The sequence below is a fragment of the Lepus europaeus genome, chromosome 18 (genome assembly GCF_033115175.1).
Source record: "Lepus europaeus isolate LE1 chromosome 18, mLepTim1.pri, whole genome shotgun sequence".
Lineage (NCBI taxonomy): Eukaryota > Metazoa > Chordata > Mammalia > Lagomorpha > Leporidae > Lepus > Lepus europaeus.
In genome coordinates, this window is record NC_084844.1 from 76,100,042 (window position 1) to 76,114,370 (window position 14,329).

At 42.7% G+C, this 14,329-nt stretch overlaps 2 pseudogenes; one reads left to right on the forward strand and one right to left on the reverse strand.

Annotated features, from left to right (window-relative positions):
• LOC133776803 (dystrophia myotonica WD repeat-containing protein-like) overlaps positions 1-4,140 on the forward strand; it is a 37,278-nt pseudogene extending 33,138 nt beyond the window's left edge.
• Positions 1-14,329, reverse strand: part of LOC133747049 (adenomatous polyposis coli protein 2-like) — an 834,579-nt pseudogene that overhangs the window by 436,309 nt on the left and 383,941 nt on the right.

A 14,329-nucleotide genomic window follows, 5' to 3' on the forward strand; every position in this document is an offset into this window, starting at 1 on the left:
GTTGCTTTTATTCAGAATTTTAGTTCTTTTTTTTTTTCAGCCCCTCAAATTAGCCATAAGGTTTATTATTTCAAACAGATGATGATGCAATTTGCAGTTTATTTACTACTCACCATTCATTTTTGCCTCTCATTCTTCTGAAATCATGACCTGCCTCTTAGGAAGATATCTTGGTTTCATTTCACTGTCAATAATGACAGCTCATCTTTCTGGATAAGTGCAGGGCAGTAGTGACTGTGTTCAGTACTTCAAAGATGGTATTCAAGGCTCTTTGTTTTCTCTTTTTCATCTATTAGTGCAGTTATTCATTATTAAATCATCTTTTTCCCATGGAAGTTTTATAATCATATCTGTTTTCCATTAAGAAGTCATACCTTATACCCTGTATGTAGATTTCTTGTCACTCAGTCTTCTTGGCACACATTGTACATGCTGTTTCTTGCGTTGGGCTAGAGGGATTGGAGAAGCAGAGTCACTATACTTTCATATAAAGTATCTCCTACATGCTCCTAAGACGTGTGGTTTGATAGGTTTTCTCATTCTGTGCTCCATATCTCTTAATTTATTTTTATTTATTTTTTTTATTTTTGACAGGCAGAGTGGACAGTGAGAGAGAGAGAGAGAAATGTCTTCCTTTTGCCATTGGTTCACCCTCCAATGGCCGCCACGGCCAGAGCGCTGCGGCCAGCGCACCACGCTGATCCGATGGCAGGAGCCAGGTGCTTCTCCTGGTCTCCCATGGGGTGCAGGGCCCAAGCACTTGGGCCATCCTCCACTGCACTCCCTGGCCACAGCAGACAGCTGGCCTGGAAGAGGGGCAACTGCGACAGAATCCGGAGCCCCAACGGGGACTAGAACCCGGTGTGCCGGCACCGCAAGGCGGAGGATTAGCCTGTTGAGCCACGGCGCCGGCCACATATCTCTTAATTTTAAAAATATTTCAACTTCGAATGGAAGAGGCGTCGCCGGGGCGACGACCCCAACTCCTCCAGCGCGGTCCCGCAGCTTCCGGCAGGGCCGGGGGGCTGCGGGCCGGGGACGCCTTGGGTGGCCGGCAGCGCAGAGGGGGCGCCGCTCGCGGTTCGGCCCTGCTTCTGCCCAGACCCTGGCGCCACCCCAGCCGCTGCAACGCCCTTCCGGCCCAGCCTCCGCCTCCGGCCTCGGCGCCGCGCCCCGCGTCGTCCCCGCCGCCCCCAGGCCCTGGGCCCGCACCCGGGCTGCCGGCTGAGCGCCTCAGCCTCGTTCGCCTCGGGGAGCCGCCGGCCACGCCCGCGGGGCTGGTGCCGGGGCGACCGCGTCTGCTTCAACCTGGGCGGCGAGCTGAACTTCTACCCGGGCCACCGCCGCGGGAGTCAGCGGTCTATCGACCTCAAGAAGCCCACCGACAAGTGGATCTACAAGGGCACGCAGCCCACCTGCCAGGACTTCAGCCAGTTCGCCGCCGCCACGGAGGCCATCTCCCTGCTGGTGGGCTTCCCAGCCGGCCAGGTGCAGTGCCTGGACCTCAAGGACACCAGCAAGCTCTTCAACGGGGTGCGGCTGATCGACAAGACCAAGGTGACATATCTAAAGTGGTGTCCGAGTCGGAGAGCCTGTTCCTGGCCTCGCACGCCAGCGGCCACCTGTACCTGTGCACGTCGGCTATCGTGTGCCTCGGCGCCGGCGGTACAGACTGCTGAGGCAGGGCGAGGGCTTCGCCGCCTATGCCGCCGAGAGCAAGGCCCCCGCAACCCGCTGGCCAAGTGGGCGGTGGGCGAGGGGCCCCTCAACAAGTTTGCCTTCTCGCCCGACAGCCGGCACCTGGCCTGCGTCAGCCAGGATGGCTGCCAGCGCGTTTTCCACTTGGACTCCGTGCTCCTGCGCGGGCTCATGAAGAGCTACTTGGGTGGGCTGCTGTGTGTGTGCTGGAGCCCGGATGGCCGCTACATGGTGACAGGCGGCGAAGCAGACCTTGTCACCGTGTGTTCCTTCACCGAGGGCTGCGTGGTGGCCAGTGGCCATGGCCACAAGTCCTGGGTCAACGCTGTAGCCTTTAACCCCTACACCACGCGGGTGGAGGAGGCAGCAGCCGGCGGTTGTTGGGGAGGGGGCCGGCGAGGAGGAGGGGGGCGAGGAGGAGGGGGAGGCCGCGGCTGGGCACGCCCAGGCTTTGCCGGACGCATCCCACTCTTCCCACTGCCCAAGGCCGGCTCCGTCACCTACCGCTTCGGCTAGGCCCGCCAGAACACGCACTTCTGCCTCTGGGACCTCACCAAAGACGTGCTGTACCCACACCCACGCCTGGGCCGTACCCGCACCCTCCCTGGCATCCCTGGCACCACGTCGCCTGCCGCTGGCAGCTCACAGGCTGGCGGGCATGGCCCAGGGCCCCTGCCCCACTCACAGTCCCGCTCCAACAGCCTCCCACACCTGGCAGGTGGTGGCAAGGCAGGTGGCCAGGGCAAGGTGGCGGCAGAGCCCGACACGCCATTCAGCATCGGCCGCTTCTCCACGCTCACGCTGCAGGAGTGGCGAGACTGGGGGGGGGGGGGGCGAGAAAGAGCACAAGCGCTACCACAGCCTGGGCAACATCAGCCATGGGGGTGGCGGCGGCGGGGGGGACAAGCCCAGTGGTCCCGCGCCGTGCAGCCGCCTGGACCCTGCCAAGGTGCTAGGCACCACGCTGTGCCCTCGGATCCACGAGGTGCTGCTGGTGGAGCCTTTGGTGTGCAAGAAGTTCGCTCAGGTACGGCTCACGGTGCTGCTCTTCCTGGAGGACTGCATCATCACCGCCTGCCAGGAGGGCCTCCTCTGCACTTGGGCCCGGCCTGACAGGGCGAAGGGGACCCGTTTCCCCTTCTCCTCTCCACCTGCCACTTCCCCATCATCTGCGTCAGAGCTCACCAGAAGCGCCAGCCGCCGGGCCAGAAGCTAGCTGAGATGACATCTCCTCCCAACCAGGCAACTCCCCAAGTGGCACAGTGGTGTGAAGCTGTGGATGCTGGGGTCCCTGCACTGTGCCCCAGCCTCCTGGCCTCAATCCTCCCCACTGACCCCACGGATTCCCACATTAACAAGACTAACCAGGACAAATAAAAAAGTCACCTTCATTTCTTCAGCTATCCTCAGATTTCCTATGTCAATGATTCTCTCTTCAACCTAGAAAGATAGAGATCCAATGATCAAAGTGTTTGTGGATTCTTCACTGACTTCTAAAATAATGATATGATAAGGGTGTTCTCATCCCTCTAAATGCCTCTTAACTTTGTTAAAATTTTTCTTTTTTTAAGTTTTATACTTTTATTGAAATGTTCAGTTTCAATGGACCTTTGGCCACCAATGGAAATACACTAACAGTAAAAAAAACATTGGCAGTGGAATGTGACAACTGTCCCCTGGGGATTAAAGCAGAACACAGGGTGATAAGGAAGTGAGCAATCCAAGACCTAAGAGCAGTAGTCTGGCCAAAGATCCCCAAAAGGTAGGAGTCTGAGCTCCCTGAACAATGATAGCCCCCAGGTATTGAGAAGTAACTCAAGGGCTTGTGGATGTGGGGCAATCCAAGATACTGGTCCCACAGGAAAATCTCTCTCATGCCTAATCAACTCTACTTTGGTAAAACTGGGCTCATCTGACAGGACAGTCTGGGGGAGGAAACATAAGTGCTAACAGTAAGAGACCAGTGAACACTTAGTACTGCCTTCATGGCACAGAAAGAAAAGCCAGAGCCAAGGACAAGCTGGCCAGACACTTAACCCCACTGTAATGACTGGAGTTCTTGCTCCTGTTTCCAGACTGTGTCACTCAACTTCTCAGGTCTGTCAGGTTTTCAACTTCCACTTATCTCCTAAGCCAGGTCCCTGTCTGTGTGGCCTCAACCTAGCTTCCCTCTATTTGGTGACTATGACACAAGACCCCTACCCTTCTCTCAGTGATGCATCAAGCAAAGGAGAATCTCTGAGAGGGCAGGAAAATAAGAGAGGCCCACTTGTTTCTCCCACTCTAATGAGCTAGAAGAGACCCCTGCAGCACTCCACTCTACAGATGATCTGGGTCATAGCATCTGAGAAGCTATCTTGGTGACAGTCCTTGAAGCCAAGCTGAAGAACTATACAGTGGTGGCGTTCTTCCAGAAGGCCTCAGCCAGCACCTTCTGGTGGGTGCACACCTGAATGAAACCATCAAGCTTAATGGTGGGATTTGCAGGCAACAGGGAGACCAGGTGCTGTGTGAACTGGGGGTTCAGGGTGTAGCCCATTTGAGACAAATCTGTGCAGCTTGATGGAGCCTGAGTGTTCTGGTGATACTGTGGAAAGACATTCTTCCAGTGCTGAATGAATTTCCCAAAGGTTGAGAAATCAGAGACATTGATGTGGCCTGACTTGGTCTTGTCAAACATGTTTATCATCATGAGGCATATCTTGTCATTGAACAAGGAACAATTGACAGAGCCTGCTTTAGCTCCTTGGTGGGAATATAACTGGTATGATCTGAGTCCAAAACTGGAACATGAGCAGGCATCAGGATCCACACCAGAAGAGGTGCCAGCCTGTCCATAAGGCCTAGGCTGATGAATACCATAGGCATTTAGGTGTGGTGGATGAACGGAGCTTCTGGTGCTGCATCATTTTATGGTCCTCCTGGAGTAGGAGCCTCCGCAGAGTTGGAGTGTCCATAGCCCCTCCACCATCTTTAGTACATAAGGACATTCCACTTTTAGTAGAATTTTTTGGATTTTGTATTTATAGAACCATCATTTTTTTAAAAAGGGGATAATCTGACATCCTCCTTTTCAATATGTAGCCCTCTGATTTATTTTATTGCCTAATGGCTCTGGCTAAAACTTCCAGGACAATACTGAATAGCAATGGTGAATGAAGGCATCTTGTTGGTTCTGGATATTAGGGAGAATGCTTCCCACTTTTCTCAGTTCAGTAAAATTTAGGCCATAGGTTTGCCATAAAATGCCTTAGTTATGTTGAGGAATGTTCTTTCTGTACCCAATTTGCTTAATTTTTCAACATGAAATTATGTTGTATGTAATCAAATGCTTTTCTCTATTGAGATAATCTCATGGTTTTTGTTTTTCAGTTTGTTTATGTGATGAATCACATTTATTGATTTGTGAATGCTAAACCCTCCCTGCATATCAGAGGAAAATCCTACATGGTCCAGGTGAATGATCTTTCTGATGTGTTGTTGGATTTGATTAGCTAATATTTTGTTGAAGATTTTGGCATCTATGTTCATTAGGGATATTGGTCTATGGTAAACTTTCTGTTGTATCTCTTTCATGTTTAGGAATTAAGGTAATGCAGGCTTCACAGAAAGAGCTTGGGAGGATTCTCTCCCTTTTAATTGTTTCCCTCCCTTTTAACTGTTAGAATAGCTTGAGAAAAATTGGAGGCCGGCACCGTGGCTCACTAGGCTAGTCCTCCGCCTAGCGGCACCGCAACACCAGGTTCTAGTCCCGGTCAGGGCACCAGATTCTGTCCCGCTTGCCCCTCTTCCAGGCCAGCTCTCTGCTGTGGCCAGGGAGTGCAGTGGAGGATGGCCCAAGTGCTTGGGCCCTGCACCCCATGGGAGACCAGGAGAAGCACCTGGCTCCTGCCATCGTATCGACGCAGTGCGCCAGCCGCAGTGCACCAGCCGCGGCAGCCATTGGAGGGTGAACCAATGGCAAAGGAAGACCTTTCTCTCTGTCTCTTTCTCACTGTCCACTCTGCCTGTCAAAAAAATGGAATTAATTATTTTTAAATGTCTTATAGGAATGCTTATTGAGCCATGTCATTTTACACATCCATAGTAACCTTCAATGCAAATGACCTCAACTGTAAAGTTGAAAGATAGACTAGGTGAATGGATTAGAAAACAAAACCCATTTACTTACTCCCTAAAAGAAACATATCTCACCAGCAAAGAACCCACACACTGAAAGTAAAGGATGGAAAAAGATATTTCATGCTAATGGATAGTAAAAAAAGACAGGTGGTGCCATGCTCATATCAAACAAAATATATTTTAACACAAAAACTCTTAGAAGAGATGGAGAAGGGCACTATGTAAAATGATTAAGGGATCAATTCAAATAAAGATGTGACTATAATAAATGTAAATAGTTTTATATATAATTATAATTATATAAAATATATATAAATATAATATGTAATTTATATATACATATAATATAAATTTACACTTTATTATAAAATTATTTATTATACATGTATTAATGTATTTATAACAATAAATAAATGTATTTATAACAAGAAATGTATAAACAAATAATAAAAAGTGCTTCTACCTAAAGAAATGTTAATAGATCTAAGGGAGACATATTCTCCAATACAACAGTAACAGGGGACTTCAACATCCCACTTTCAACAATGGACAGATCAACTAGACAGAAAAATCAACAATGAAACAAGAGAGCTATTTGACACTCTTAACAAAATGGACCTAACTGATATCTACTGAATTTTCGTCTCACAGTTTAGAATACACACTCTTCTCAAGAGTGCATAGAACTTTTTCTAGGATAGACCATAGGCTAGGCCACAAAGCAAGTTTCTGAACATTCAAAAAATGGAAATCATATCAGGCATCTTCTCTAACAACAATGGAATGAAGCTGGAAATTAACAACTCAATAATCTGTAGATGACATGCAAACACATTGAGACTGAACAACATACTTCTGAATGAACACTGAGTCATAAAAGATCAGAATAGAAATAAATTCTGGAAATGAATGAGGACATCAATACATCATATCAAAATTTGTGGGATACAACAAAAGGAGTGTTAAGAGGGAAGTTTATAGCAATTGGTGTCTACCTAAAGAAATTGGAAAGTCATCAAATAAATGAACTATCAATTCATCTAGAGGACCTAGATAAACAAACCAAGCCCAAAATAAGTAGCAGAAAAGAAATAATTGAAATTAGAGAATAAACCAAATTTAAACAAAAATAATACAAACAATTATTGAAATGAAGAACTGGATTTTTGAATAAAAATAACAAAGTTGATACACCGTTGGCCCAAGTAACCAATAAAAAATAGGGAGAAGATACAAATCAATAAAATCAGAAATGAAAAAGGAAATGTAACAACAGATACCACAGAAACCAAAAGAATCATCAGGAATTACTATACAGAGCTGTATGCCATCAAATTGGGAAACCTAGAAGAAATGGATAGATTCCTGAACACAGTCTACCAAAATTGAATCATGAAGCCATAGAATACCTAGACAGACTGATAACCAATATGGAGATTGAATCTTATTTTGCTTAACATAATGTCCTCCCAGACACATCCTCATTGTTGAAAATGTCATTTTATCTTTTTTCATGGATGAATAATATTACACTATGTATATGTACCACAATTGTCTTTATTTATTAACCAGTTGATGAATGTGTAGATGGTTTCAATTTCATGGCTATTGTGAGTGTTCTGCAATAAATGGGAATTTAGATGTCTTTTGAACATAGTGTTTTTATTTACTTTGGAGATCTATCTATCCATCCATTCATTAGTGGTATTACTAGATCATATGACAGTTCTACTTTCAATTTTTGAGTAACCCCATATTGTTTTCCATATAGTAACTTGTGTTTGGAGTAACAATGTGTAAGGACTCCCTTTTCTCTATATTCTTAGTAGCATTTGTTTTTGTCTGTCTTTTTTATAACAGCCAACCTAACTGCAATGGTGTAACATCTCACTGTGTTTTGATTTGCATTTATCTGATGATTAGTGATGCCAAAGTTGCTCTCATACACATACTGGACATTTGTCTTTTATGAAAAATGTTTATCTAGGTCTATGGATCTTTTTAAATCATCACCATTATTATCTTCCCTTATATAGTCTGGATCCCCACCCCTTATCAAATATACAGTTTATAAATACAGTCTGCCATTCGGTGGGTCACCTCATCATTCAGGCATTGTTTCTTTGTTGTACAGAAGCTTCCTAATTTAATGAAGTCCCATTTATACATGGTTTTCTTTTGCTTCCTGTATTTTTGGATCTTATCCAAAAAATCTTGCCCATTCCATTGTTCTTAAGCATTTGCATTCTTTTCTTGAGGAATTTCAGAGTTTCAGGTTGCACAGTCAATTATTTAATACATTCTGAGTCAATTTTGTATATTGAGAGATGGAGGTCTAGTTTCATTTTTCTGCAGTGGATCTTCAGTTTTTCTAGTGCCATTTAATGAGACCATGCTTTCTCCAATTCATGCTCTTAGCACCTTTGTCAAAGGTCAACTAGCTGTCTATAGATGTATGAGTTTACCTCTAGGGCTTTTGTTCTGTTCTGTTTGTGTATATGGATGTGTCTGTTTTTATGCCCATATTATGTTGATTTGATCACTATAGCTTGGTAGTATGCTCTGAAGCCAAATAGTATATCACTGTACTTACCCCTATTTATTATGTTATCATGCTTCTTGTGATGGCCCATTTTTCTCTCTTAATCCAACACTGAACTGCAAGTTAAGTGTTCTCTTTTATTGTCATGGTAAATGTGGAGGCAGTTTCCTGGAGATACATTGAGAAAACATCATGTGTGTCAATGCAGTGTGTGTGGCAGGGTCTCCCTAGAGATTGAAATTAGGGTCTGCACACATTTTATGTAAACTCTGTCAGATAAAGATCCTCAAAGAAAGGCAGTAGTCATAGAGTGTGATCTGAACATAACTAACTTTTCCTCCCAGAAAATAAGCTGTTATGTTTTTCAATCACTGAGAGTTTGAGGTGATTATTCCTGTTATTCCTGAATATTCCTGTTAGCCAGGGGACAGTAATTATTCTTCCTACTGGACAAGTGAGGCTACACTGTTAGGTTGAATTACTCCTTCAAGGCTTGTATGCACCATGACAATGACTAGATATTCTTACACATGATGTTCTCATTAAACCTAAATTTCAAGCTATATATTTTGTACCTCCTCATTGGGGTTGGTATTGCTACTTCAAAGGAGATGCCCTGAGGATATAGAGGATATTGATAAGGCATTGGTAAGAAGATAGCACCTACACAGACAAGTGTTGGTGATCTATGTATTAAGTATTGATAAGTTGTGAATAATAATCCTCACCTAGGATTTAACTATCTGAATTTTACTTGGAATTGTTCAACCAATAGAGATGTATTAACCCAAATATTATCCTATTAAGAAAAAATTAATTTGGGCAAAATAGTAAAAGATCATTTTTATATCAAAAAGGATATTGTGTAAGTGTCATACTTAATGTGTTAATAAATATTTGGATAATGATATCAATGTTCTTGATTTTTTGTCCTTGTTGACTGTGCATTTGGTCTTTTGGAGTTTTCAGATGTTTTTGTTCTACGTTCTTCATGATTCCGATTTTCAACATGATAAACATATAGGAGATTTAGTGGCCCCATATAAGCTCAGGATTACTCCAAATAAATAAAATTTCTATACATTTCAGAGAAATAAATTAATGCTGATTTCCACCTAGTTTATCTTTGTTTACCCTATACAGAAATTCTGTTGTGCTGCTTCTAAGTGTTCTTAAACTTGAATTCCACAGATGCAGTCCTTTCAAATTTTAAAAGATATTTTCATACTCTTTCCATTCTATTTTCCATGGGTGTCCTTTTTTTTGGTAGATATTTGTGCAACTTGCTTTTTATTTATTTTTTATATTTTTTAACTTTTATTTAATGAATATAAATTTTACAATGGCTTCCCCCCATAACTTCCCTCTCACCCACAACCCTCCCCTTTCCTGCTCCCTCTCCCCTTCCATTCACATCAAGATTCATTTTCAATTCCCTTTATATACAGAAGATCAGTTTAGTATATATTAAATAAAGATTTCAACAGTTTGCACCCACACAGAAACACAAAGTGAAAAATACTGTTGGAGTACTAGTTATAGCAGTAAATCACAATGTACAGCACATTAAGGACAGAGATCCTACATGAGGAGTAAGTGCACAGTGACTCCTGTTGTTGACTTAACAAATTGACAATCTTGTTTATGGCATCAGTAATCACCCTAGGCTCTTGTCATGAGTTGCCAAGGCTATGGAAGCCGTTTGAGTTTGCTGACTCTGATCTTATTTAGACAAGGTGATAGTCAAAGTGGAAGTTCTCTCCTCCCTTCAGAGAAAGGTACCTCATTCTTTGATGGCCCGTTCTTGGTTAATTCTCCACCTGTGGTGCTGGCATCCCATATGGGTGCTGGTTCAATCCTGGTTGCTCCTTTTCCAGTCCAGCTCTCTGCTGTGGCCTTGGAAGGCAGTGGAGGATGGCCCAAGTGCTTGGGCCACTGCACCCACATGGGAGACCAGAAGGAATCACCTGGCTCCTGGCTTTGGATTGGTGCAGCACTGGCCATGGCAGCCATTTGGGGAGTGAATCAATGGAAGGAAGGCCTTTCTTTCTGTCTCTTTCTCTCTCACTGTCTACAACTCTACCTGTCAAATAAAAAAAGTCACACAAGACCCATATATTTGCTGTCTCCAAGAAAAACAACTCACCAACAAAGATTCAAACTGAAAGGGAAAGGATGGGTAAAGATATTATGCTCTAACAGAAAGCAATAGAGCAGGATTAGCCATCAAAACATCAGACAAAATTGACTTTAACACAAAAATGGTTAAAAGAGACAACCAACTGCAGTACATAGTGATTAAAGGGTCAATTCAGCAGAAAGATGTGACTGGAGTAAATATATCATGCACTCAGTGCCAGGGTGCCAACGTAAATATTAATGGACCTAAAGGGAGATGTGGACTCAAACACAATAATAATGTGGGACTGCAGCACCCTACTTGCATCAATAGAGAAGAATTAGGCAAAAATATCAACATATAAATAGAGCTACTCTACTCTGTGGACCAAATGGACATAAATGATATCTACAAAACCTTTCATCCTATAATTATGGAATACAGATTCTCTTCATCTGTGCATTTAACTTAGTCTAGGCAAAAACATACCCTATCCTATAAACCAAATCTCAGAAAATTACAAGAAAATTTAAATCATACCATGTATCATTTCTGACCACAACAGAATAAAGCTGGGAAGTAACTAAAGAATCTATAGATAATGTGCAACATGGATAGACTGAATAACACACTCCTGAATGAACAATGATTGATAGAAGAAATAAAAAATCTGTAAACAAATTAAGATGACAACATAATATATCAAACATTATGGGATATAGCAGAAATAGTGTTAAGATAGAAGTTTATTGCAATTAGTGTCTACATCAAGATACTGAAGAAACATAAAATAAATGAGCTATCAGTGCATCTCAAGGACCAAGGAAAACAGCAAAATAAACTCCAAATGAGTAATAGGAAACAAGTAATTAAAATTACAGAACAAACAAAATTGAAACCAAATAAATGTAAATGGTTAGTGAAATGAACAGCTTGTAATTTGAAAAAGTAAACAAAATTCATGAATTATTGGCATACTAGTAAAAAAAAAGATGAAGAAGTCCCAAATATATAAAATTGGAGTTTAAAAAGGAGATGTAACAATAGATACCACAGAATTAAAAAGAATCACCAAGAATGAATACAAACAGCTATATGCCAACAAATAAGAAAATATAGAATAGATAGATTTCTGAATACATATAATCTACCAAAATTAAGGTACAACAACATTGAAAACCTAAACAGACAAATAAACAAGATGCAGATTGAATCAGTAATAAAAGACCTCCCAACAAAAAAGTAGGACCAGATGGCTTAACTACTGAATCTTAAAAGACTTTGAAGAATTAATTCTCATTGTGCTGATACTATTTAAAAAAAAGAGAGGGAATCCTCCATATCTCCTTCTATGAGGCCAGCATCCACTTACTTTCATAATCAGAAAAAGGCACAACAAAGAAAGATAACTATATACCAATATCACTGATGAACGTAGAAGCATAAATTCTCAACAAAATACTAGCTAATTTAATCTGATAGCACATCACGAAGATCATTCATCTGGACCAAGTGGGGTGGCTAAACATTCTCATATCAATAAATGTGATATATCACATTTACAAAGAATGAAAACCATATGATTATCTCAATAGATACAGAGAAAGTAGTTGATAAAATACAACATCCTGGGGCCAGCACAATGGTGTAGCAGGTTAAACCTCAACCTGTGTTGCCAGCATTCCATATGGGTGCCAGTTTGATCCCAGCTGATCCACATCTGACCCAGCTATCTGCTAATACACCTGGGAAAACAAAAGAAGATGGCCCAAGTGTTTGGGCCCCTGCACTCACATGGGAGATCCAAAAGAAACTCCTGTCTCCTCACTTTCTATTGGCTCAGCTCTGACCAAAGCAGCCATTTTGGGAGTTTAATGGTAGATGGAAGAACTCTCTCTCTCTCCCCCTCTCTCTGTTTGTGAATATGCCTATCAAATAAAATATATTTTTAAAAAATCCTGTCATGATGAAATCATTAAGCAAATTGGGTAGGGAAAAACATTCTTCAAAACAATCAAGACAATAATAGCAAACTCACAGCCAGCGTCATACTGAATGTGGAGATGTTGAAAGCATTTACACTAAGATGCAGAACCAAAGATACTCACTTTCACCACTGCCATTCAAAATACTCTCAGAAATGTTAGCCATAGCCATTAGGAAAAAAAAAATCAAAGGGATACAAACTGAAAAGTGGGAAGTCAAATTATCACTGTTTGCACACAGCATGTATCTATGTATAGGGGAACCAAAATACTCCACTAAGAGACTATTGGAACCCATTAGAGTTTGGTGAAGTTGAAGGATATAAAATTAACACAGAAAAACCAATAGCTTTTCTATACAGACACAATGCCATGATTGAGAAAGAACTTGTTTTTTTGTTGTTTTGTTTTTTAAGATTTATTTATTTATTTGAAAGTCAGAGTTACACAGAGAGAGGAGAGGCAGAGAGAGAGAGAGCGGTCTTCTGTATGATGGTTCACTCCCCTGATGGCCACAACAGCTGGAGCTGTGCCAATCCAAAGCCAGGAACCAGGAGCTTCCTCTGGGTCTCCCACATGGGTGTGGGGACCCAAGGACCTGGGCCATCTTCTACTGCTTTCCCAGGCCATAGCAGAGAGCTAGATTGGAAGTGGAGCAGCCAAGTCTCGAACCAGCACCCATATGGGATGCCAGGGCTTCAGGCCAAGGTGTTAACCCACTGCACCACAGCACTGGCCCCGAGAAAGAACTTGTAAGATCAGTCCCAATCACAATAGCCACAATACGCTTAAAACAACTTGAAATAAATTTAACTATGCAGGTGAAAGGTGTCTATGAAAAAAATTATGAAGCATGAAAGAAAGAAAAAAGTAGAATAAAAAAATGGAAAAATCTTCCATATTCTTGGATTGGAAAAACTAATATCAGCACATATATACAATGAACTAATCTTTCACAAATGAGCTAAAATAAATTCTCAGAGAATGGGCAGTGTCTTCAATGAATGAAGCTGGGAAAATTAGGGCTATACATACAGAAATATGACACAAGATCCCTACCTTACACTTTAAACAATAATCAACCCAAAATGGATCAAAGATCTAAATCTATGACATGATAAAATCAAATCATGAGAGGTAAATAAATGTTGGTGAAACTCTGCAAGACATCAGCATAGTCAAAGATTTCTTGGAAAAGAACCCAGACACACAGGCAATAAAAGCCAAAAGTTTCTTAACTGCAAAGGAAACACTTAAATAAGTGAAGAGGCAATCAACAGAATGAGAAAAATTATTTGTGAACTATATGTGAATGAAGGAATATTATTGAGAATTTATTAAGAGCTCAAGAAATTCAGCAATAAAGTAAACAATTCAGTTAAAAATGGGCATAGGACATGAACAGGAATTTTTCAAAGGATGGAATTCAGGTGGCCAACAATGAAAAAATGCTGGGGTCAACAGCCATCTGGGAAATGCAAATAAAAACCACAATGAGGGCCTGGCACTATGGCACAGGGGATTAAAGCCATGGCCTGAAGCGTCAGCATCCCATGTGGGCGCCGGTCGAGAACCGGCTGCTCCACTTCCAATCCAGCTCTCTGCTATGACCTGGGAAAGCAGTGGAAGATAGTCCAAGTCCTTGGGCCCCTGCACCCATGTGGGAGACCAGGAAGAAGCTCCTGGCTCCTGGCTTCAGATCGGTGTAGCTCTGGCTGTTGCAGCCAGTTGGGGAATTAACCATCAAACGGAGGATCTCTCTCTCTCTCTCTCTCTCTCTCTCTCTCTCTCTCTCCCTCTCTCTCCCTCTCTCTTTCTCTCTCTCTCTCTCTCCCCCCCCTCTCTCTTACTCTCTCTTTCTCC